Consider the following 25576-nt stretch of genomic DNA (forward strand, 5'->3'; position numbering starts at 1 on the left):
TATACACGTTTTCTATTATCAGTTCTTTCTTCTTACTTGAGTAAGACAAGAAAGAAATAATCCATATCATTTATATGTAAATAAGACATAGCAAGGGAAAGGAAAGAAAATTTAGAAAGAACATAGTTTTGAAAATGATCTACTTTAGGTAACAAAAGAATAACTTAAAAATTCTTGTTCTTTAATGTATAGTTTTTTTTTCTTTTTTTTTTTTTTTGAGACAGAGTCTTGCTCTGTCGCCCAGCCTGGAGTGCAGTGGCACAATCTCGGCTCACTGCAAGCTCCGCCTCTCGGGTTCACGCCATTCTCCTGCCTCAGCCTCTCCAAGTAGCTGGGACTACAGGCACCCGCCACCACGCCCGGCTAATTTTTTTGTATTTTTAGTAGAGACGGGGTTTCACCGTCGTCTTGATCTCCTGACCTCATGATCCACCCTCCTCGGCCTCCCAAAGTGCTGGGATTACAAGCGTGAGCCACCGCGCCTGGCCAATATATAGTTCTTGACATAGGAGTAGTCACAAGAAGAGAACAGTTGAGATGGTTGATCTAAGGAAGGATTGCAAGGACACATCTTAATATCATCTTCATGGGCAAAGCTTGATTCTCCTGTATTTCCCTCAAGAGATCCTCTTCTACCTCCTCATGTTTTATAACACTAGGAAATGTATTTTTTTTTTTTTAGCTTTATCTGTTGTAACACAATTTAGGTGAAATTTTTGGATGAAAATCTAATAAAACATTTGTTAAAATAGCTAGAGGTTTTACAAATTTAGGATACTATGGGAGGAGAATTTAATTCAAAATATATCAGTAAGGACACGTTAATTTATGCTTACAGTCAAAAATAATCCTTAATTTTCAGTAGGTTAAAATTATAGAGTTTTATTTCTCACTCATATCACACGTCCATCTTGGGTGGGCAAGGGGGACTTTGCAAGGAAATATCCTGTTTCAGGATCTAGGCTGGCAAAACAGTCACTAGTGGGACATTGCCAGTCATCCTGGAAGAGGGAAAAATGACCTTTGGATGGTCATGTCTAGGCACTTAAGTGTTCTGGCCCAGAAGTAATTCGTGTTATTTTTATTTACAACTTATTTGCCAGATCGAGTTTTATAGCCTAATCCAAACAGGTGAAAGCCAGGCATATAATTCTACTTGTGAGTGGACAGTGGGAAACTAGAAATCTACAGTGAATTCACTCAAGACAATCACAATCTACCTATTTGGTTCCAAATATTTGCTTTATTCTTTCTTGCAAGCAACATATACTCTCTGTCTTCCCATTGGAGAAAATATAAAAGTTTTATCCATTTGTAACATCAAATCAGTCTAGGATCTTTGATAATTCATGGTGGTTTCTAAATTGCAGAGGTGAAATCAGAGCCACAATGACTTCTTTATTAGGTCCAGATGTGGCTCCTGCTATCCATAGATCTATGAACTAAAAAGAATAATTAATCTGTTTCTCCCAACCTAATATACAATGATTGAGCAGGATAAATAAAGTAAACATTCTTGTTTGGAAGTGGAAAGTAAGGAAGATTCACAGTAGTTGCTGATTCATAGCAATTTGTAAATTCTACTAGGGATAATTTTCAAGGGCCTGCTATTCTGAGGATAACAAATATTCTTTTTCTCAGTTCTGATTCTGCTAGGAGAAGCTCCCCAGTCCACTGTTCTCTGTGGCTTAGTTCTACTCTCTTTGATGTTCTTCCTTTCCAATTATTCTCTTTGACTATATCTAGAATGGGGATTAGGGAATATGCTTTCCCTTTGTTTAAGCTGCTTATTGGTTGTTTTCTTTTGCATAGGAAGTTAGAAATCCAAAAGTCATTTTAAATCTTGAAGAGTCACTATTTTCTTCTCCCCATCCTTCTCCTCCTCCTCCTTTTCCTTCTTTGCCTCCTCCTCCACAGACTTCTAATTTATTTGGGATTATAAGTGTTTGAAAAATTTAGCAGGCTTCTTACTTATTTGATTCTAGTCAGTCTATTTGTCAGTAGAAATACTCACAGTATGTGAGTATATACATATGTACATATATATTTTGGACTTGGAGGGAGTGACAGACTTCAGGCTTTTTTCTTTTTTTTCTTGAGCAATTTTGAACAATTGAAGGAATTTGTTGGGTTTCATCTTAATTTATCTAGAGACTTTTAACAATAAGTGTAAAGGCACATCCTTGTTTTTGTGCTTTTAGACTGAGTTTTATCTAAGCATTGTTTCTCAGAATGTGTCTCCATTTTATTTTTTCCTCTTCAGGACTGAGAAACACTTGCCTTTTCCAACTCTGTGGGTCCCTAAATTTGTGGTTTCTCTCTATTCTCTGTTATTCCTGCTCACAGCTGAACCAGTTCTATTCCGAGCCCATCTTTTCCTTTTAATACTTTGCAAAGTGCAACAAACAGCAGCTGGGACACATTGCTAGTGTTCCAATTTGTCCCTCAGAAATACAAGTTCATCAGGTGCAGGATCTGCTTTATAAATTATTGCAGTCAGTGTGTGTCGGTAAATGTTTAATAGCCAGCTCTCCAGGAAAATACAAAAGCAAAAACTCCATGATTTGTGGTGCTCCCAATTTCAGTGGTATTAATTCTTCTACTATGACAGATCCAAGTTACCAACATGACATCATAAAACTTGGAGTTGGGAAGAGATACTCACAATTAGCTGTCTTGGGTATAAACCAGCTCTAGCACACCACTGAATACAGGTGATTATTTTTATCAAAAGCATTGCCATTGCTTAATATGGAGCATCACCATTCCAGTGTTTCTCACAACAGGCTGTCTAGCCCAAAGCCAAAGCCACATATTTTGGATTTTTTTAATGGCAACTCCTCACTTCTCAGTACCAATTTCTGTATTAGTTAGTATAGACTATGTTATGCCACAGTAGCAAACAAAGCCAAAATCTCAGTGCCTTAAAACAAGAAAGGTTTATTTCTCACACATACTACCATGCCCATCATAGGATGTCTAGGGCCTATGCTCCACATGTCAGTACCACAGGACCCAGGCTGTTAGAGCAGCCATCACCTGGAACATAGCAGATGTTCCAGCCTCATGGAGAGGGAAAGAGAACCCTGGAGGGCTTGGTACTGGCAACTAAATGAATTGTCCTCAGAAATGATGTGTACCACTTCTCTTCACAATTCATTGGCCAGAATTAGTGGCAAGACCACAAAAAGAAAAGAAAAGAGGAAAGAGTGTGAACCTACCATGTACCTGAAAAGCAAAGAACAGAAAATATTTGGCGGTTAGCACTAATGGCTATCACAACTCTATAACAATAGAGATGTCTACAGCCGCACAATTTGTGCAACTTGCCAAGCAACTAGAATAGTGTTTTCCTTGTTTATTTTTTTGTATCTTATATAGAAGATTTTAATCAGTAAAGACTAAGAAAATACACAATAATAGCAATTATTTTTATTTTTATTTTTTTTTTGAGATGGAGTCTTGGTCTGTCAACCAAGCTGGAGTGCAGTGGCATGATCTCAGCTTACTGCAGCCTCCTTCTCCCAGGTTCAAGTGATTCTCCTGCCTCAGCCTCCCAAATAGCTAGGATTACAAGCACCCACCACCATGCCCAGCTAATTTTTTTGTATTTTTAGTAGAAATGGTTTTCACCAGCCAGGCTGGTCTTGAACTCCTGACCTCAAGTGATCCACCTGCCTTGGCCTCCCAAAGTGCTGGGATTACAGGTGTGAGTCACTGCTCCCTGCCAAGCAATTATTCTTTTTACTAAGCTCTTCTTTATATCATGATCCAATAAATATTTTTGAATATTCCTACAGTAACTGCCTAAAATTAGGATATATGATATAATATCTGGTAGATTAAACACAAACACAAACATCTACGTAAACACATACACATGCACATTCATGAAATATCATAAGGAAATAAGAAAATTGCTGTCATAGAAAGCTCTGAGTGATGCGTTCCTGAGTTTCTTTTATTTTACCTTTTATCCAATTTTATGTAAGCTTAGAATTTTGCAGCAACAAACATAATTTCCTTTATAATGAGAAAAAATCAGATATTAAAATATATATAATTTTAAAATGATATATATTAATTCAGCTATGTAAAAATAGAATTGAAAAAATTAAATGGAAGGCTATCAAAATATTCTCAGTGGTTGTTCCTGAGTGGTGGGATTAGGTTTGATTCAAAAAAATGTATTTCTCTTTTCCTTTTTCAGATTTGCTACAATGATGAGATAGTGTTTATATTGTCATTATAATTTAAAAATGACAAATGAGGCACATTTTTCTTTATTTCTTCTTTTCATAATAATTCATTGTAATTTCATTTTTATGAAAAATTGACTTTTTCACCAATGCTTCTGCTATTATGTTTATACGTATTATGTCTATTGTCATTTTCATTTTCAATGAAGAGATATATATATATATATATATGTATATATACACACACACATATATCACTTTGCATTAGTCCATTCTCACATTCCTATAAAGAAATACCTGAGACTGCGTAATTTATAAAGAAAAGATGTTTAATTGGCTCATGGTTCTTTTTTTTTTTTATTATACTTCAGGTTTTAGGGTACATGTGCACAATGTGCAGGTTTGTTACATATCTATCCATGTGCCACGTTGATTTCCTGCACCCATTAACTCGTCATTTAGCATTAGGTATATCTCCTAATGCTGTCCCTCCCCCCTCCCCCAACCCCACAACAGTCCCTGGAGTGTGATGTTCCCCTTCCTGTGTCCATGAGTTCTCATTGTTCAATTCCCACCTATGAGTGAGAACATGCGGTGTTTGGTTTTCTGTCCTTGCGATAGTTTACTGAGAATGATGTTTTCCAGTTTCATCCATGTCCCTACAAAGGATATGAACTCATCCTTTTTTACGGCTGCATAGTATTCCATGGTGTATATGTGCCACATTTTCTTAATCCAGTCTATCGTTGTTGGACATTTGGGTTGGTTCCAACTCTTTGCTATTGTGAATAGTGCCGCAATAAACATACCTGTGCATGTGTCTTTATAGCAGCATGATTTATAGTCCTTTGGGTATATACCCAGTAATGGGATGGCTGGGTCAAATGGTATTTCTAGTTCTAGATCCTTGAGGAATCGCCACACTGTCTTCCACAATGGTTGAACTAGTTTACAGTCCCACCAACAGTGTAAAAGTGTTCCTATTTCTCCACATCCTCTCCAGCACCTGTTGTTTCCTGATTTTTTTAATGATGGCCATTCTAACTGGTGTGAGATGGTATCTCATTGTGGTTTTGATTTGCATTTCTCTGATGGCCAGTGATGATGAGCATTTCTTCATGTGTTTTTTGGCTGCATAAATGTCTTCTTTTGAGAAGTGTCTGTTCATGTCCTTTGCCCACTTTTTGATGGGGTTGTTTGTTTTTTTCTTGTAAATATGTTTGAGTTCTTTGTAGATTCTGGATATTAGCCCTTTGTCAGATGAGTAGGTTGCAAAAATTTTCTCCCATTCTGTAGGTTGCCTATTCACTCTGATGGTAGTTTCTTTTGCTGTGCAGAAGCTCTTTAGTTTAATTAGATCCCTTTTGTCAATTTTGGCTTTTGTTGCCATTGCTTTTGGTGTTTTAGACATGAAGTCCTTGCCCACGCCTATGTCCTGAATGGTATTGCCTAGGTTTTCTTGTAGGATTTTAATGGTTTTAGGTCTAACATTTAAGTCTTTAATCCATCTTGAATTAATTTTTGTATAAGGTGTAAGGAGGGGATCCATTTTCAGCTTTCTACCTATGGCTAGCCAGTTTTCCCAGCACCATTTATTAAATAGGGAATCCTTTCCCCATTTCTTGTTTTTGTCAGGTTTGTCAAAGATCAGATAGTTGTAGCTATGCGGCATCATTTCTGAGGGCTCTGTTCTGTTCCATTGATCTATGTCTCTGTTGTGGTACCAGTACCATGCTGTTTTGGTTACTGTAGCCTGGTAGTATAGTTTGAAGTCAGGTAGGGTGATGCCTCCAGCTTTGTTCTTTTGGCTTAGGATTGACTTGGTGATGCACGCTCTTTTTTGGTTCCATATGAAGTTTAAAGTAGTTTTTTCCAATTCTGTGAAGAAAGTCATTGGTAGCTTGATGGGGATGACATTGAATCTATAAATTACCTTGGGCAGTATGGCCATTTTCATGATATTGATTCTTCCTACCCATGAGCATGGAATGTTCTTCCATTTGTTTGTATCCTCTTTTATTTCATTGAGCAGTGGTTTGTAGTTCTCCTTGAAGAGGTCCTTTACATCCCTTGTAAGTTGGATTCCTAGGTATTTTATTCTCTTTGAAGCAATTGTGAATGGGAATTCACTCATGATTTGGCTCTCTGTTTGTGATTGGTGTACAAGAATGCTTGTGATTTTTGTACATTGATTTTGTATCCTGAGACTTTGCTGAAGTTGCTAATCAGCTTAAGGAGATTTTGGGCTGAGACGATGGGATTTTCTAGATATACAATCATGTCATCTGCAAACAGGGACAATTTGACTTCCTCTTTTCCTAATTGAATACCCTTTATTTCCTTCTCCTGCCTGATTGCTCTGGCCAGAACTTCCAGCACTATGTTGAATAGGAGTGGTGAGAGAGGGCATCCCTGTCTTGTGCCAGTTTTCAGAGGGAATGCTTCCAGTTTCTGCCCATTCAGTATGATATTGGCTGTGCGTTTGTCGTAGATAGCTCTTATTATTTTGAGATACGTCCCATCAATACCTAATTTATTGAGAGTTTTTAGCATGAAGGGTTGTTGAATTTTGTCAAAGGCCTTTTCTGCATCTATTGAGATAATCATGTGGTTTTTGTCTTTGGTTCTGTTTATATGCTGGATTACATTTATTGATTTGCATATGTTGAACCAGCCTTGCATCCCAGGGATGAAGCCCACTTGATCATGGTGGATAAGCTTTTTGATGTGCTGCTGGATTTGGTTTGCCAGTATTTTATTGAGGATTTTTGCATCAATGTTCATCAAGGATATTGGTCTGAAATTCTCTTTTTTGGTTATGTCTCTGCCAGGCTTTGGTATCAGGACGATGCTGCCTTCATAAAATGTGTTAGGGAGGATTCCCTCTTTTTCTATCGATTGGAATAGTTTCAGAAGGAATGGTACCAGTTCCTCCTTGTGCCTCTGGTAGAATTCGGCTGTGAATCCAACAGGTCCTAGACTCTTGTTGGTTGGTAAGCTATTGATTATTGCCACAATTTCAGAGCCTGTTATTGGTCTATTCAGAGATTCAACTTCTTCCTGATTTAGTCTTGGGAGGGTGTATTTGTCGAGGAATTTATCCATTTCTTCTAGATTTTCTAGTTTATTTGCGTAGAGGTGTTTGTAGTATTCTCTGATGGTAGATTGTATTTCTGTGGGACCGGTGGTGATATCCCCTTTTTCATTTTTTATTGCGTCTATTTGATTCTTCTCTCTTTTCTTCTTTATTAGTCTTGCTAGCGGTCTATCAATTTTGTTGATCTTTTCAAAAAACCAGCTCCTGGATTCATTAATTTTTTGAAGGGATTTTGTGTCTCTATTTCCTTCAGTTCTGCTCTGATTTTAGTTATTTCTAGCCTTCTGCTAGCTTTTGAAGGTGTTTGCTCTTGCTTGTCTAGTTCTTTTAATTGTGATGTTAGGGTGTCAATTTTGGATCTTTCCTGCTTTCTCTTGTGGGCATTTAGTGCTATAAATTTCCCTCTACACACTGCTTTGAACGTGTCCCAGAGATTCTGGTATGTTGTGTCTTTGTTCCCATTGGTTTCAAAGAACATCTTTATTTCTGCCTTCATTTCATTATGTACCCAATAGTCATTCAGGAGCAGGTTGTTCAGTTTCCATGTAGTTGAGCGGTTTTGAGTGAGTTTCTTAATCCTGAGTTCTAGTTTGATTGCACTGTGGTCTGAGAGACAGTTTGTTATAATTTCTGTTCTTTTACATTTGCTGAGGAGAGCTTTACTTCCAACTATGTGGTCAATTTTGGAATAGGTGTGGTGTGGTGCTGAAAAAAATGTATATTGTGTTGATTTGGGGTGGAGAGTTCTGTAGATGTCTATTAGGTCCACTTTGTGTAGAGCTGAGTTCAGTTCCTGGATATCCTTGTTAACTTTCTGTCTCGTTGATCTGTCTAATGTTGACAGTGGGGTGTTAAAATCTCCCATTATTATTGTGTGGGAGTTTAAGTCCCTTTGTAGGTCACTCAGGACTTGCTTTATGAATCTGGGTGCTCCTGTGTTGGGTGCATATATATTTAGGATAGTTAGCTCTTCTTGTTGAATCGATCCCTTTACCATTATGTAATGGCCTTCTTTGTCTTTTTTGATCTTTGCTGGTTTAAAGTCTATTTTATCAGAGACTAGGATTGCAACCCCTGCCTTTTTTTGTTTTCCATTTGCTTGATAGATCTTCTGCCATCCCTTTATTTTGAGTCTATGTGTGTCTCTGCACATGAGATGGGTTTCCTGAATACAGCACACTGATGGGTCCTGACTCCTTATCCAGTTTGCCAGTCTGTGTCTTTTAATTGGAGCATTTAGCCCATTTACATTTAACGTTAATATTGTTATGTGTGAATCTGATCCTGTCATTATGATGTTAGTTGGTTATTTTGCTCGTTAGTTGATGCAGTTTCTTCCTAGCCTTGATGGTCTTTACAATTTGGCATGTTTTTGCAGTGGCTGGTACCAGTTGTTCCTTTCCGTGTTTAGTGCTTCCTTCGGGAGCTCTTTTAGGGCAGGCCTGGTGGTGACAAAATCACTCAGCGTTTGCTTGTCTGTAAAGTATTTTATTTCTCCTTCACTTATGAAGCTTAGTTTGGCGGGATATGAAATTCTGGGTTGAAAATTCTTTTCTTTAAGAATGTTGAATATCGTCCCCCACTATCTTCTGGCTTGTAGAGTTTCTGCCGAGAGATCAGCTGTTAGTCTGATGGGCTTCCCTTTGTGGGTAATCCGACCTTTCTCTCTGGCTGCCCTTAACATTTTTTCCTTCATTTCAACTTTGGTGAATCTGACAATTATGTGTCTAGGAGTTGCTCTTCTCAAGGAGTATCTTTGTGGTGTTCTCTGTATTTCCTGAATCTGAATGTTGGCCTGCCTTGCTAGATTGGGGAAGTTCTCCTGGATAATATCTTGCAGAGTGTTTTCCAACTTGGTTCCATTCTCCCCGTCATTTTCAGGTACACCAATCAAACGTAGGTTTGGTCTTTTCACATAGTCCCAAATTTCTTGGAGGCTTTGTTCATTTCTTTTTATTCTTTTTTCTCTAAACTTCCCTTCTCTCTTCATTTCATTCATTTCATCTTCCATCAGCGATACCCTTTCTTCCAGTTGATCGCATCTGCTACCGAGGCTTCTGCAATCTTCGTGTAGTTCTCGAAACTTGGCTTTCAGCTCCATCAGCTCCTTTAAGCCCTTCTCTCCATTGGTTATTCTAGATATCCATTCTTCTAATTTTTTTTCAAAGTTTTTAACTTCTTTGCTATTGTTTTGAATTTCCTCCCGTAGCTCAGAGTAGTTTGATCGTCTGAAGCCTTCTTCTCTCAACTCGTCAAATTCATCCTCCATCCAGCTTTGTTCCGTTGCTGGTGAGGAACTGCGTTCCTTTGGAGGAGGAGAGGTGCTCTGCTTTTTAGAGTTTCCAGCTTTTCTGCTCTGTTTTTTCCCCATCTTTGTGGTTTTATCTACTTTTGGTCTTTGATGATGGTGACGTACAGATGGGTTTTTGGTGTGGATGTCCTTTCTGTTTGTTAGTTTTCCTTCTGCCAGACAGGACCCTTAGCTACAGGTCTGTTGCAGTTTACTGGAGGTCCACTCCAGACCCTGTTTGGCTGAGTGTCAGCAGCGGTGGCTGCAGAACAGCGGATTTTCGTGAGACCACAAATTCAGCTGTCTAATAGTTCCTCTGGACATTTTGTCTCAGAGGAGTACCCGGCCAAGTGAGGTGTCAGTCTGTCCCTACTGGGGGGTTGCCTCCCAGTTAGGCTGCTCAGGGGTGAGGGACCCACTTTAGGAGGCAGTCTGTCCGTTCTCAGATCTCCAGCTGCGTGCTGGGAGAACCACTACTCTCTTCAAAGCTGTCAGTCAGACAGGGACATTTAATTCTGAGGAGGTTCCTGCTGAGGTTTTGTTTGTCTGTGCCCTGCCCCCAGAGGTGGAGCCTACAGAGGCAGGCAGGCCTCCTTGAGCTGTGGTGGGCTCCACCCAGTTCGAGCTTCCTGGCTGCTTTGTTTACCTAAGCAAGCCTGGGCAATGGCGGGCGCCCCTCCCCCAGCCTCGCTGCCGCCTTGCAGCTTGATCTCAGACTGCTGTGCTAGCAATCAGCGAGACTCCTTGGGCATAGGACCCTCCGATAATTGGCTCATGGTTCTGCAGGCTGTGCAGGAAGCCTGATCCTGGCATCTGATCAGCTTCTGGGGAGGCCTTAGGGAACTTAAAATCATGGCAGAAGGTGAAGGGGCAGCTGGCAATTCACATGGCTGGAGCAGGAAGAAGGCAGAGATAGGGAAGGTGCCACACACTTAAAAATAACCAGATGTCAAAAGAGCTCACTATCGTGATAACAGCACCAAGGGAGGATAGTGTTAAACCATGAGAAACCGCCCCCATGATCCAATGACCTCCCACCAGGCCCCACCTCCAGCATTGGAGATGACATTTCAATGTGAGATTTGGGTGGGTTTCTTTTGAGAAGCCTATCCCAAGCCAGCAGGATGGTCTGGCTACTGAACATCAAGACTCAGGTCAAATGTCCTCTATTCAGAGGGTTTCCTTGATTACCCAATTAATCTAGAAAAATACTTGTCAGTCATTTCATGTCTGCTTTGATTTATAAAGCTTACCGCTTTTTAAAATCATCTTGTCTGCTTATGTTTACTTGATTTGAATTTATCTCCCTCTTAGAATGTCAGTTTCATGAGAGCAGGCTCCCATTCTGTCTTGTTCTCCGCTGTATTCTTAAGACTTAGATCAGTGCCTGGCACATAATAAGTGTTAGTCCAAACTGCACCATTTTGTAAACCACCCACTATTTTGCAGACCTTGGTCAAAGTGAAACATTCACGGGGGTTCTGGCTGTGAGAAACATCCTGCCTAACACCTGACTACAAGTCAAAGGCCCAACTAAAGGAACATCCCTATCATATTCTGTTGGGAGAAAGTGCAAAGAAACACCATGTTCCACCAGAAAAAGGGCCAGAACTGCCTCATCATGGGAACATCTTATCAATATCCTGCTGAGCAGCAAGCCATATGGCCCAGACCCCTCCTGCTCAAACTTTAAGTACCCCAGCCTGTAAGTGGCGGTGGGCTCTGGAATTAAGCTGGTCTCCCACTTCCATAGGTGTCTGCAATATGCTTGTGTTGCTGTTTGAGCTGCCCTGTGTGTATCTTTCTTTAACCCTCGCCTTCCCTTTAAAACCTAACGTTTTGGTGCCAAAACCAGGGACGGGGATTGGGTTCTAATGCGTAAGTCTTCTCTTGCTGCCTGGAGAGCAGCAAGCAGCAAAAACTGGCCACGGGCCTGCCTCCAGGTCCTGAGGGGACTCCCTGTTCCCAGCCCCATTCCCTTGTTCTCTCTTCTTCTCCGGTCCTGGGCTAACCTCCAGATCCTGATCAAACACTCCATCTTCTTTTTCCTTCCTTCCTTCCCCTTTCTGGGCAGCTCCAACAAGGATCACCCCCATTGGTGGACATCACAACCCAAACTGTCTCCAATTAGTGGGCGAGTCTTCCTTCTCCTCCTGTCCTGATTACTCACATATTCCTTCCAGTTGACAGAAAATCCCAGCGCTGGGTGAGAGGTCTCTCTGGTCATCAGGTGACCATGGCCTGCCTTCTCAGGGGACGCCCTCACAATGTTCGCCGCTCCGGCCACTCCAGTCTCCAGGGAAATGTGAAGAGCTGCAGGGATGCTCTGGTTCTGCCACTTCTCTTCTAACAGGAGGAATTGGGGTACTCACTCCCCTCCTCTAAGTTTCTCACCCTTCTGGCCACCAGTGTGGGGCAAGGCTCTTTAAAACCTCCTCGAGACACCACTCTGGATGCCTCATCTGGAACCTCCAAGCCCAGGGCTTGGCGAACTCCATTAAAACCCAGTGCCTTATTCACTCCTCTCGTATGTCTCATGCAGGACCTACGAGCCCAGGGCTTGGTGGACTTTATTAAAACTCAGCACCTTACTTGCCTCTGTACCTTCCTCTGTAATGTGGCCTAGCTTCAATGTAAACTGGACAATAATAATCAATGGCCAAAAAACAAAACATTCGATTTCCAAATGCAACATAATGTAAAAAACTTCCTCTTGTGCAATGGTAAATGATCTGAGGTGCTTTGCTTATCTCCATTTGTGGTTGTCTCCCTGCCAACCCTGTTCACCTTTTCAAATCCTCCTCCTCAACAAATATCCTGCAAAAGCACCTTCTCCTCCAGACAAGGCTTCCTTCTCTAATTTCAACCTGGCTAACAAACCCTCTCCCTCTGTACCCCTCCCACCACCATCCCCTCCTCCTTCTCGTTCAGCTGTGGCTCCTCCACTCCCTCCTTCTCCACTGCATACCAGGTCTCACACTCAACCCCCTTTTGCCAAAAACCAGGCACGTGCCCAAAGGTCCTCCAAAGTGCTCCCCTTGTGGGAGGTCGTGGGGGCCTAAGGCACAATCCGAGATCATGTTTCCTTCTCCCTAGCCAGCCTCTCCCAGCTTGAAAAGAAGCTCGGCTTTTTTCCCACAAATTCCACCTCCTGCAAGGAATTTCTAAATATGACTCAATCTTATGACCTTACCTGTCATGACATGTCATGCTGTCCTCCACCGTCACCCCGGAGCACAGGGAATGCATCTGCACAGCTGCCCAGGCCCATGCAAACACCCTCCACCAATAAGATGCTGCCCATAACCCAATAGGGACCCTAGCTGTCCCCAGAACTAATTCCAATTGGGATTATCAGGCAACTTCCACAGACAGACAGAAACAGGGCCATATAATATCATGCCTCCTAGCTGGCATGAACAAAGCTGCCCCTGCTCTTTTCCTCTCCTGCCTTTCAGAGGCCATGATTAAATATACCACCTTAAGCCCTAGTACCACTAAGGGCAGAATCTACCTTCACCTCTAACTGAAGACTGATGGGGCCCAGAATCCACCAACCCCACTGCCATCACCACCTTGGAACCCAGGGTAACACTGTCAGTCTCTGGTAAGCTTATGTTTTTCCTATTAAATATGGGGCTAGTTACTCAGTTTTACCAGAATATTCTGGACCCTTCCTCAGTTCTTCTATCTCTATTTGTGGGAGTCAATGGAATCCCCTCTAGGCACAAATAGACTGGTTCTCTATTATGCAACCTATTCAACACCCCCTTCACCCACCCATTCCTGATTATCCCTCAGTGTCCTACCCCTATCTTGGGGTGGGACATACAAAGTAAATCCCAGGTCTCCATACAATTTGCCTCCTGCAATTCCGTCCCTTTTATTTTACTCTGCTACCCAGATGCTTCCCTCTCCTTCCCCTCATCCTCATTATCCACCCTGTTAACTTTTGTTAATCCAGAAGTTCAAAGCGTTCCTAAACCCACAATAGCCACACATCACATCCCAGTCATAATAACTGTCCAAAACCCCTCCAAAACCCCTCCATTTTCCTTCATCAGTCTCAAAATACCCTTAACCCAGCTGGCCTTAGGGACCTCAAACCTACTATCTGTAAATTTTAATAAGCTTGAATTCTCAAGCCTGTCAACTCTCCCCACAACACCCCTATCCTAGCTGTCAATAAGACAGATGGGTCTTACCTCTTGGTCCAGGATCTCCGAGTTGTTAACCAGGCTTATCTATCTGGTGGTCCCCAGTCATATACTCTACTCTCCCATATTCCCTCATCTACCCCACACTTCTCTGTATTGGATCTAAAGGATGCCTTTTTCACTATTCCCTTGAATTTTGCTTCCCAAAGTCTTTTTGCTTTCACTTGGTCAAGTCCTAAAACACATCCTCCCAACTAACATGGATCATACTCCCACAGGGGTTCCAGGATAGTCCCCACCTATTCAGACAGGCCCTCACCAAGAATCTAGCTGAACTTTGCCTTATTCCTAGTGCCCTCCTCTAATGCGTCAATAACCTCCTTCTCTGTAGCCCCTCCCTTAACCTGTCCTTCAAACACACCACTCAGCTTTTAAATTTCCTCCATAGTCAAGGATATCGGGTCTCACCCACAAAGGCTCGGGTAGCCCAAACCCAGGTCACTTACATTGGGCTTGCTCTATCGCCTAATTCTCAGGCCTTCTCAACCCAATGGAATGAGCTAAATTGGGACATTCCTCTTCCCCACACAAAGGAGGACCTCCTCTCCTTCTTGGGTCTTGTGGGATACTTCCAGCTATAGATTCCCAAGTTCGGCTTGCTGGCCAAGCCATTCTACATGGCCTCACATGGGCCCATCCTAAAATCCCTGAACCAAGCTTGCCCCATCAACTCCCACTTTAAAAAACTAAAAAAATGCCCTTTTAATGGCCCCAGCACTGGGACTGCCCAACCCCACCAAGCCCTTTACTCTGTATGTACATTCTGACCAAGGCCTTGCTTATGGACTACCAAACATATGGCAATGCCCCACAAGCTGTTACATACCTCTCAAAACAACGAGACTCTCATTCAAGGCTGGCCACTGTGCCTAAAAATCTTAGGTGTGGCCACATTGTTGGCCTCAGAGGCACAGAAACTCACTTTCTAACAACACATTACTATGTGTAATGCATCTTCCCATAACCTATAGAACCTCATAAGCCATCATTCTCTTCTATCCCTCTCACCATCCTACTTACAGCAGGTACATGCCTTATTCATAGGAAACTCTCTAAATCAGTTTCCAGAAATGTAAAGCTCTCAACCTGGCCACCCTTCTCTCTGTAAACACCTCTAACTCTGAGCTCTCTCGCTCCTGCCTGGACCTCTTAGACTCCCTCTCTTCCCACTTCCAACACATTTTGGAAGCCCCTTTGCAGGGAACCCCTACATGGTTCATTAACAGAAACTCTTTTAGGGAGCCATGTCCAGCAGCTGGCTACACCATCATTTCCAAAAACAAACTCCTAAAATCCAATGCTCTCCCACCTCATACTACGCCTCAACAGGTGAAGCTAGTTTTTCTAACCAGGGCCCTCACCCTAGCAAAGGGAAAGAGAATTAACATTTACATGAATTCCAAATATGCATACCACATCCTACACTCTCACGCCTTAAGCTAGCTGGAAAGGGTTTTTCTAGCTACAAAAAGAACCCCCATAGGAAATGGCAAACTAATATACAAGCTGCTGGAGGCAGCTAAACTACCACCACAGGCTGTCATTATCCATTGTAAAGGACACTAAAAGGCTACAAATGCCATAAACAAGGGAAAGATTTTAGCAAGTTCGGCAGCCCAGCAGGCAGCCCTTAAAAAATCATTATTGCCCATTTTTCCCAACATACACCCTATATATACCCAAGAGGAACAAATCTCACTTAGGCTGGCACCATTCAGGAATTCCCACAAGTCCCTCAGCCTAAGCCCATTTGAACTCATGCACAGATGCCCCTTTATCCTCCAGAAACTTCCTTCATCTCCTCCCCCTTCTATATGGGATACTTGGCTGGCATTACATCTTACTCAACATCTAATAAGAGAGTGTGCAAATGCTTACTTGCCCCAGCCTGAAAGCCCATCCTCCAGACACTCCTCCCTGTCCCTACAACCAGGGGACCGGGTCTGAATCGCAGACTCCTCCTCCTCCTCTCTCCAACCAAAGTGGATGGGTCCTCACCAGGTAATCCTAACTACTCTCATGGCGGCAAAGCTAACATCCTATCCATACTGGATACACCATTCCAAACTAAAAAGACCACCAATTCCACTTCCAGAAATTTCCTCATCCCCAAATTATTCTTCCTCCCTCACAGGACTGACTTGCTGCACTTACAAAAATTCCAAAAGTTGCCGATCCAGAAGGCCCTGGTCCATGAGATTCTCTGCCTCCAATTTCAAATCTTTTATCTCATACTTTGCTTCAAATCTTTCCCAGTATTCCCTCCCATGTCCCTGGATAGACCACTCCAGTTCCTCACATTAATCCAGGAGCTATGGCTGCAGGACACCTTCCAGGATATCTCTCCTACTCAAATCTCCATTTTTGTTTTTATTTTTTCTTTTTGTCTTCTTTGTCTGTTGGGTACTCTAAAGTCCCCACCCCCAACCTTTGGCAGTTGGGGCCCCTTTGTCAACCTCACACATTATCTTTTAATCAGTTACACTTCCCTCTTTCTTCCAACTGTTAAATTTATTTGTCCACATAAATCTAGCAAATCACAGCCCTTCCTGTTAACCTAACCACATAAACCTGGTCCAAAATAAACCTGCATCTCACCTACTCAGCCAATCCATTCCCAAAACCTGTTTATAATCTTGCTCAGCTAAACACCTCTCCCCCATCCGTCAAATAAACCCACACTGTCACACACTGTGATGTCGCCCTCCTTTACTTCATGGCCTCTAAACGAAACACGTTACAAGCTGGATTTCATAAAACACCTCCTACCAATCCTGCCCCTCTCTGCCGGTGCAGCTGTCCATGTATCAAACTCAAGGGTGCTTCCTGGAAAAAAAAATGCACATGATTCCCTCAACTGCAACTTTTATCCTTCTGCCCTGTCTGAACCACAATGGCTATTAGTTACCAAAACTCGTCTCTTTCTCTCTCTCCAAAACTAAATAGCCTTCATGTCCTCCCCCACTAATATTCCCTATCAGGTCCTCACAGGGACTACCCTTGCTACCAACTATTCAACTTGGAAAACAAAAAGTTGGAACAAAAAGTTTATTCAGGATTCAACCCCTCCTTTTCATGGCTCACTACCTTCACTTACAACTTTTGCCTGTCAACCCCAAGTCTTTTCTGTGTGAAATAAATTCTTATCTCTGCCTACTGGCCAATTAGTCAAGAACAGGCACCCTAGTATTTCAGCCCCCAAACATTAACATCCTACCAAACAACCAGACCATCCAGGTTCCTTTAGCAGCTTCTGTCTCATCTTCCTCTACACGCACTAAGCAGACTCTACATCTCATTCCTGTGGTAACAGGATTAAGCATCTCTGCTGCACTTGGCACTGGAATAGCAGGGATATCACCCTCAACTGCCCTATATAACAAAATCTCGACAGTTCTCTATAATACCCTAGAGGACATGCATACTTCCATTACAAGCCTCCAAAGGCAGATAGACTCCTTTGAGGGAGTCATCCTTCAAAACCAAAGGGCTCTAGACCTGTTAATCACTGAGAAGGGGGACACACGTGTATACTTCCAAAACCAATGCTGTTTTTATGTTAATGAATCCAGCATTATTCATGATACGGCCCTAAGGCTCCATGACAGGGCTGCAGAAATCCATCAACTTACTAACTGTTGGTGGCAGGGGTCATTCTTTCTAAAGTGGATGCCTTGGTAACCCCTTTCTTAGAGCCCTTAGTTTTCTTCCCTCATAATACTAACAATTGCCCCATGTGCTCACCTTTATATCCTGCTTAATCTCCCAAAGGCTGAACTCCCTTGTCCAGGCAGCCACCTAGAAACACATTCATACCATCCTTCTTCACCAAGTCCGGCATTAGCGCATCCAGGAAAACAGCTCTGAAGATGACACAAACTGCTTCAAAACCCAAACCCTGACTACAGTGCCCCTATTCAGCAGGAAGCAGCCAGATAATTAACAACTCCCATCTTTCTTTTATAGTAAAGTAGGAGGCAATGTTAGTCCAAACTGTAACATTTTGTAAGCGCCCCCCTCTGCTATTTTGCAGACCTTGGCCAACATGAAACATTTCACCAAGGTTCAGGCCGTGAGAAACATCTTGCCTACCCACCTGACCACAAAGCAGACAAAGGCCCAACTGAAGAAACATTCTTATCATATACTACCAGGCAAAGGCTCAACTAAAGAAACATCCCTATCATATTCTGTTGGGAGAAAGTGCAAAGAAACACCATGTTCTGGAGGAACAAGGGCCAGAACTGCCTCATCATGGGAACATCTTATCAATATCCTACCGGGCAGCCAGCCATACGGCCCAGATCTCTTCCGCTCAGACCCATTAAGTACCCCAGCCTGTAAGGGGCGGTGAGCTCTGTCTGGCCGTAAGTTAGCCCCCAACTTCCGCAGGTGTCTGCAATATACCCGTGTTGCTGTTTTAGCTGCCCCCTCTCTGTGTCTTTCTTTAACCCTCGTCTTCCCTTCAAAACCTAACAGTAAGCACTCACTTCTTACTTGTTGAACAAATGAATGATAGACAATGGACGATTGTTAATATTTGTTAAGAAAAATGGAAATTCAGCCAGGCGCAGTGGCTCACGCCTGTAATCCCAGCACTTTGGGAGGCCTAAGCGGGAGGATCACGAGGTCAGGAGATGGAGACCATCCTGGCTAACACAGTGAAGCCCTGTCTCTACTAAAAATACAAAAAACATTAGCCGGGCATGGTGGCGGGCGCCTGTAGTCCCAGCTTCTCGGGAGGCTGAGGCAGGAGAATGGCATGAACCCGGGAGGTGGAGCTTGCAGTGAGCCGAGATTGCACCACTGCACTCCAGCCTGGGCGACAGAGCAAGACTCCATCTCAAAAAAAAGAAAAAAAGAAAAACGGAAATTCAAAGGAGTAGAAAGAGCAATTGCATCTGTAGGCATGTGCTGATCCTTTCTAAGAATTATGGGTCAGAGAAGCCACATCAGATGTAAAATACGATTACAGGCTTGAAAAGGGAAGATAAAGCAAGATTTCAGGAGTTTCCCAAATACAAGAGTAATTCAGGATATGATTTATAAAATTGAGCAGTGAGAGAGTGGTATGTACTCTTATTAACTTTAGAAGGTCATTTGGTCAGACTGGAGTTCACTGGGCAGTCAGGACCAACAATCCCACTATCTCCACTGGCTCTGCTGCTGTGTCTCTACAATTAGGTTGCATCGTTAGATATTAAGTAGATTTTCTAATTTCTATTTTATGCTATCCCATAGTATGACAATGAGTATATGTGTGTGTGTTTGGGGATGGGGGTGGGATTTGAAGACTTTAGAAGGTTCCACTACTGTGTTTAAGCAATTATGATGTCGGTTGAAGACAACACTCACTCCTCTGCCTCTGAAAGAAAAAAGCCCAAGGGCCTGGGTAAATGACAGACAGCATCCTGGATGATGAGTGGGTTTACTTCTTTAAGAAAAGCAACTTGAAAGCAATGGAAAGATGGCTTAAAAGAGAACAGGAACCATATGTCAATTATAGAAAGAATTATTAGGACAAAGGTGGTGTACTGAACCTGACTTCAGGATTAGTTTGAACAGCATAATCCTAGAAGTTTTCTAAAAGTTCTAGTTAGTGAGGTTTTAGAATTTTTTAGCTTTGGGTAAAAAATCTATTTGATAAAGTCCAGATTTTTCATATCACTGTGACTATTTGGAGATGGTCTCCTGTAGGTCTGTTTCTACTGAGCTGGGAAGCAGCCCAGGTTTGCTTCTGGTGCTCCTGGTCCAAATCACATATGATCCTTTGAGAGAAAACCATTCTTTACAGAGAGAGAAGGGGAAACTAATATTGCTTACATTAGAATATATTTACATGTCTGCACTATAAAACCTTACATTAAAAGGCTAAAATGCAAACAGCATTACAGGTCTCTTTCCAGGAGTAAGGTGACAGTTTGGTAGGAACCTTTTGAAAGTTACTTTGCTTATCTCTGCCTTTCTCTCTCTCGTGTTCCAGGGCCATAACTTATGAAGATCAACATTGATATGATTGGTCTTTACTCCCATGTCATGTTTGCAATGAGGCTTCCCTGGCCACTCTAACTAAAATTTCTCCCTACTGACACTATATCTCATTCCCTTGCTCATTTTTCTCTTTTGCACTTACTAATATCTAAAAACAAAACAAAAAAACCTTATTGTTGGTTTCTGCTCCAGAGTGTAAGTTCTATAAGGGTGGATTAGATATTCATGTCTGTGTCATACACATTTCTATTCCCTGGGGCCTAGAACAGTATTTGGTGCATGGAAGATACTCATTTAGTATTTTTGAGTGACTAAATTAACTTATACATTGAATTGGCACAGTCCGCGAAAGCACTCTCATTAGATTATAAAGCTTGTTACAATGAAGCTGCTGTTTTTGCAAATTTGTGTAGTAGTGATTGCCTTCCTCCCTTATGATTCATAATGTAGGGCTCATGATGGCAAGCACTTAGATTGAAAAGTTTCAGAAACTATATCAGGGGTAGGCACGTCTTGAAATAAATGAAAGAAAGAATGAATATATGAAATCGCTTTTAACATCCTTTCTCAGAACTGCATTCAGAAACAGTCTATGGTCTGAATAAGCAAAATGGTCTAATTACTTCTTATCTACATGTTGCTTTTTGCCAAAAATTGCTAAGTTTAGTGAGTTGTTAGTAGAGCAAAATAATGCCTCCATCATAAATTTGCTTATAGACAATCTTCCATATATCCTATTATAGACAATACAAGATGGGAAAAGTAAACAAAAACGCCGAAATCCTGTCAGGTGACAGTCTCATAAAATTTGACTTCAATTTAATATCCAGGGATGTATGTGGGTGATGAGCATTTGACAACTGCCTTACGTTTTGCTGTAGTGTCACACAGAGTAGCTGCCATTCTGGTCTAAAAACCCTGCGGGGAAAAGAAAAAACATGAAATACTAGAAGTCCTTAATTATGCTTCCTGAATGTATTCGGCTAGAAGTCTGATTGCCAAAAATATCCCTGCCTGTAACATTAATAGTCTTTTCTATTAAACTAAAATATCAGGAATGTAAAGGAAATGTAAACCACTTCAGCTGTCTAACCAACATTATTCATTTGATTTCTGCTCACTGCTGATAGTAGCACATTTATATTTCATGGTTTCTGAATTCAAAGTGAGAAAATATCCAGATGTGGTCGACTGCTTTCAGGACCAGATGATAAACAGCATTATTTCTTGAAGTTAGATAGCAATCCTGAAGAATAGTCCATTCAGCAGCAAATCAAAAGATTTATATTAAGTAGGAAAGTCATATTAATCTTGCCTAGGTATCCCTGGTATCAGAAACTTATCTGTAGGGAAAGTAGAAAGCACTATATAAAGAAAGAGGCTTACACTATGGCCTGGAAGCAGAGTGGCATCAAAATAAGGAGGGAGACTCAATATATAATTTAGAACTAATTTCTGAGAACAATATTTAATGGAAAACTTAATATCACAGCTCACAACCCCACTTCAGGGCCAATCGAAAAGTAGGTAAGCAATTTTGGAATGCTTCAAGATCTAGAAAGAAGTCTTTGTTAGAGACTTACGGTTTTAAATTATTATTGGCTTCTTCCTATGAGGCTTCTGAAACATAATGCTTTAAAAATGCGTTGGTGATGTGAGTGTTCATACTAACACACGGTTCTCTGCAGCTGAGGATATATTTCTAATGTTGCTGCTCATGGTTGCCTTTGATCTGCCAGTTTTAGTATAATGATCTAATACACATGTGAGTATTTTGAACAGGCAAATAGTTCTACATAAATTCTAGATATGGCATTTTTCTCATTTTTGTTTTAGTGTACATTTATATATATGAAAAGAGTGTTCTTCATCATTTCTTTGCAGTGCGATTTTAAGCCTGAAAAGAATATTTGGTCTTCAATCTTGGCAAGCATACCTGTAAAGTAAATGGTAAGGCTGCTGATGAGGTAAGAAACTTTCTTCTTTGTTAATGAAGGGTATCTAATGGTCTTCTTTATCATCTTGATATATTTGTATTTACCTCTCTAAAAAAAAAATAACTGTACTTGGTTAGTTATTCAAATTGCTAAAAATCAAGCTGAAACCAATAATAAGTAGAGCCTTAAATTCTGAGGAAAAGTTTACAGAGTAAAACCCATCTTTTTTTATACCATAATTCAAAAGTCAGTTTTTAAATCATGTTTCTTGAATTATGTCTTCTTTTTCCTTGGCTATTAAGACTGTCTAAGATAGCTTTCTAGTTTAAGAGGTGGAGATTGATCTTTCTTTGAATAACTAACCCTCTGTGGATTGTTCTATACAATTAGTCAATTAAGTTGGTGTTGTTTTATTGTTTGCTGCTACGTGTGTATTAAGTCTTACCTGCAAGCCCAACTGTATGATCCTTGAAAGCAGGACACAAACCAGTTTCTCAGATACTAAAGGAAGCTGAAGAGTATTACACAGAAGAAGTATAGAAATATTAAGGACGAGAAATACTGGGTATTTTATGAGTTAAACAAGCTTCTTTAGTGCAGAGCTTCTCTGAACGTCTGTTGCAGCATGTAGCTGTGGCTCCCGAACCAGACTGCCTCAGTTCCCATCTTAACTCCATTATGAACTGTGTGATCTTGAACCTTGGATACATGGCTTAACCTTTATGTGCTTTAGTTTCTAGAACTGTAATCTGGGTTACCTCCCACAGTTTTATGAAGCATTTAGAAATTAATGCATGCACTATTATCATTAATGTACAACTGTGAATTTCTGCAAGAGGAATTTACTGTGCGGTTTCCATAAACATATCTGACCACGGAATTTTTTTTTTTCCTGACATATCACACAACTGGTGTTCCAGAAAATACACTCAAAGAAATATCTTTAGACAGTGTCCTGTGATTACTGATACTTAACACATTTGTATCATGAACATTAGATATCCATATGCCATTCATACAGATTTTAAAATATATATATTTTTACTTTTATGCATGCTTCCCCCCTGCCCTTCTGGATGTGTACCCCAGAACCATTTGAAGTAAGTTCCAGACTTTGGGATTTTTCAAATTAAAGTACTTTACCATATATTTCCTAGGAATAATGACAATCTGTTATAGAACCATATTATTATAATGCTTAAGAAAATAAAAATGATTATACAATATCATCCAGCCAATATTTAAAATTTATCCAGATATTACCAGATGTCTTTTATAGATACTTTTTAAAAAATATAGGACCCAATTGAGGTGCACACATTTGCTTTTGTTATATATATGTAACTTTCTTTTAATATAGAATAATCCTCTCATATTATTTTTCTGACTATTTAAAGAGCTTTGATCAGCTGTCTTGTAAAATGTCCTTTCATCTGATTGTCTTCTACATTGACTAAATTGTTTTCTATCTTTATCTTTCTTGGAAATGGGAAGATAGGTCTAGAGTTTGATAAGATACAAGTTAAACAATTTGACAAGGGTGCTTGGTAGGTGATTATCTCTATTTCAAAGCACATCACATTTGAAACATATAATATCAGATTGCTCCTTTATTAGCAATGATAATTTTGATCACTCAGTTAAGGTGGTGACTCTCAGAAGTCCGAACTGTAAAAGTGTATTTTTCCTTTATAAGTTTTAAATAATCCATTGTGTAATGCATTAAAATTTGTGAATCTCTTTTTCCTTAACAACATTTTATCAATGCTTTTTGTATCCATTGACAGCCCTTGTTTAAATCAAATAGTACATTGGGATTAGAAAATGGTGATTTTTCTAATTTTGTTATTCTGTGTACATTTACTAGCAAGCATTCTTCTGTTAAGGTATTATCACTGTTTTGAGTGGCATGTGACCTAAGATGAAGTGACTGAACGGCATGGAAGAGCAGACACATGCTTGACAGATTTAGGCAGCTTTATGACAGTTGTAAAAGAAAATGCCAGAGCTTTTCAGAGAAGACAAGGCCAAACATAAGAGGAGGGACACACACACACACATACACACACACACACACACACACACACACACACACAGAGGGAGGGAGAGAGATAAAGAGAGAGATAGGAGTTTACAATATGACTATCCCCTGGGAAAGGCCCCTGGGAAGGGACCAGTAAACCAGGAGAGCCTGTTTCATATCAATGCCATAACTCTCTTGTTTCTTTGACTCCTTTTTATTATATCATTTGGTTAACTGCTTTCCTTTTGTCCTCACTTTCAAGTTCTTTATCTCTTTTTCTGAAGATGTAACACTTATAATTAGCATACCTCTATCTTCCGCATGTAAATTTTTGGAAGTGTTGGCAGACAGCAGAGAAAGCAGAGTTTGGAAAAATACAGGAATCAAAAGCTCTAAGATAGCCATAGACAGGGTATTAGGCTCTGTGTATCAAGGCTTGGGTGGGAAATACACGGTACACTCCAACAGGGTCATAAGGGGAGTTTAATAAAGGTAGGGACAAAAATAAAATAACTCATAAAGGGTATCGCAGTATCCTAAACTATGACAAGTTAGTAGCTGTAAGCTCTAGCATCAAGAGAGAGTAGTTACATAGAGAGGTCCACCTGAAGGAGCAATCAACTCAGATGGAGGGACACAGCCAACACACAATCCCTGTGGGGAGGAAGCTGGTGAGTAAATACCCCACCTTCAGTCTTCCCCACCTTCTGGTCTCCTAAAATATAAGTTCTATAGGTATAGAAATTTTATTCGTCTCATTTATTTGTATGCCTAGAAGAAATAGTGCCAGGTATGCAGAATGTGCTCAATAAGTTTTGTTTAGTATGTAAACAAATGAATGGAAGAAAGAACGGATGTGTGAGAGACTCAGAGGAGTCATTTTGAGTTTCTCAGTTGGTCTTTTGAAAATCCAAAAGCAAATTAAATTTTTTTTGCCTTAGTAATGCATATCAATGCCATGAGATCTCATTATTTAGTTTTTAGAAAAAATGATCAATGAGAAAATTGCACCAGAGGACCCACATTGGGACTTTTGAGTTGAACACATTACTTAACAAATGCTAACATGGGAACTTGAGGATATTTAGTGAACCTGCTGAAGTCAACACATTAATGCAAGTGAAATCAATAGAGAAGAAGCTGTCTATTAACCTTGGCATTTTGGGGTCTAAAAAAAGCTTTTACCCACTATTGTGCCTTGTAACCTATAAAATAAATCAAAACATAACAACAGTTAACCTTGAAAACCTTTTGATTCCCTCCCAGGGTTAATATTCTTGAAGGTAGTATAGTGTGATGGGAAAGTCTGTATCTTGAATTAAGCAAAATTCTGTCAAATTCTGGCTCTGCTATTCATTATCTACATAACATAGAAAGATTACTCAAAAAATTTTTTTTTCATTATTATACTTCAGGTTTTAGGGTACATGTGCACAATGTGCAAATTTGTTACATACGTATCCATGTGCCATGTTGGTTTGCTACACCCATTAACTCGTCATTTAGCATTAGATATATCTCCTAATGCTGTCCCTCCCCCCTCCCTCAACCCCACAACGGTCCCCGGAGTGTGATGTTCCCCTTCCTGTGTCCATGAGCTCTCATTGTTCAATTCCCACCTATGAGTGAGAACATGCGGTGTTTGGTTTTTTGTCCTTGTGATAGTTTACTGAGAATGATGGTTTCCAGTTTCATCCATGTCCCTACAAAGGACATGAACTCATCATTTTTTATGGCTGCATAGTATTCCATGGTGTATATGTGCCACATTTTCTTAATCCAGTCTATCGTTGTTGGACATTTGGGTTGGTTCCAGGTCTTT

The 25576-nt window shown here is 40.7% G+C and overlaps 1 protein-coding gene and 1 long non-coding RNA gene across 3 annotated transcripts in view; one reads left to right on the forward strand and one right to left on the reverse strand.

Annotated features, from left to right (window-relative positions):
• The window catches only part of CCDC82 (coiled-coil domain containing 82), a 151496-nt gene extending 133930 nt beyond the window's left edge, over nt 1-17566 (reverse strand). Inside the window, exon 1 of one of the 2 annotated variants that reach the window (XM_055283369.2) lies at nt 17548-17566. The gene's annotated coding sequence lies outside the window, so the exon portion shown is untranslated. The remainder of the gene's footprint in view (nt 1-17547) is intronic. The other variant, XM_055283366.2, reaches the window with a different exon arrangement.
• Nucleotides 17567-19168: 1602 nt separating this feature from the next.
• LOC129484090 (uncharacterized) lies at nt 19169-24977 on the forward strand. Its single transcript, XR_008658354.1, has 4 exons — nt 19169-19225; nt 21679-21761; nt 22821-22831; nt 24739-24977. It is a non-coding gene; the product is annotated as an uncharacterized lncRNA (long non-coding RNA).
• The last annotated feature ends 599 nt before the right edge of the window (nt 24978-25576 follow it).

Source organism: Symphalangus syndactylus, chromosome 6 (genome assembly GCF_028878055.3).
Source record: "Symphalangus syndactylus isolate Jambi chromosome 6, NHGRI_mSymSyn1-v2.1_pri, whole genome shotgun sequence".
Classification (NCBI taxonomy): Eukaryota; Metazoa; Chordata; class Mammalia; order Primates; family Hylobatidae; genus Symphalangus; species Symphalangus syndactylus.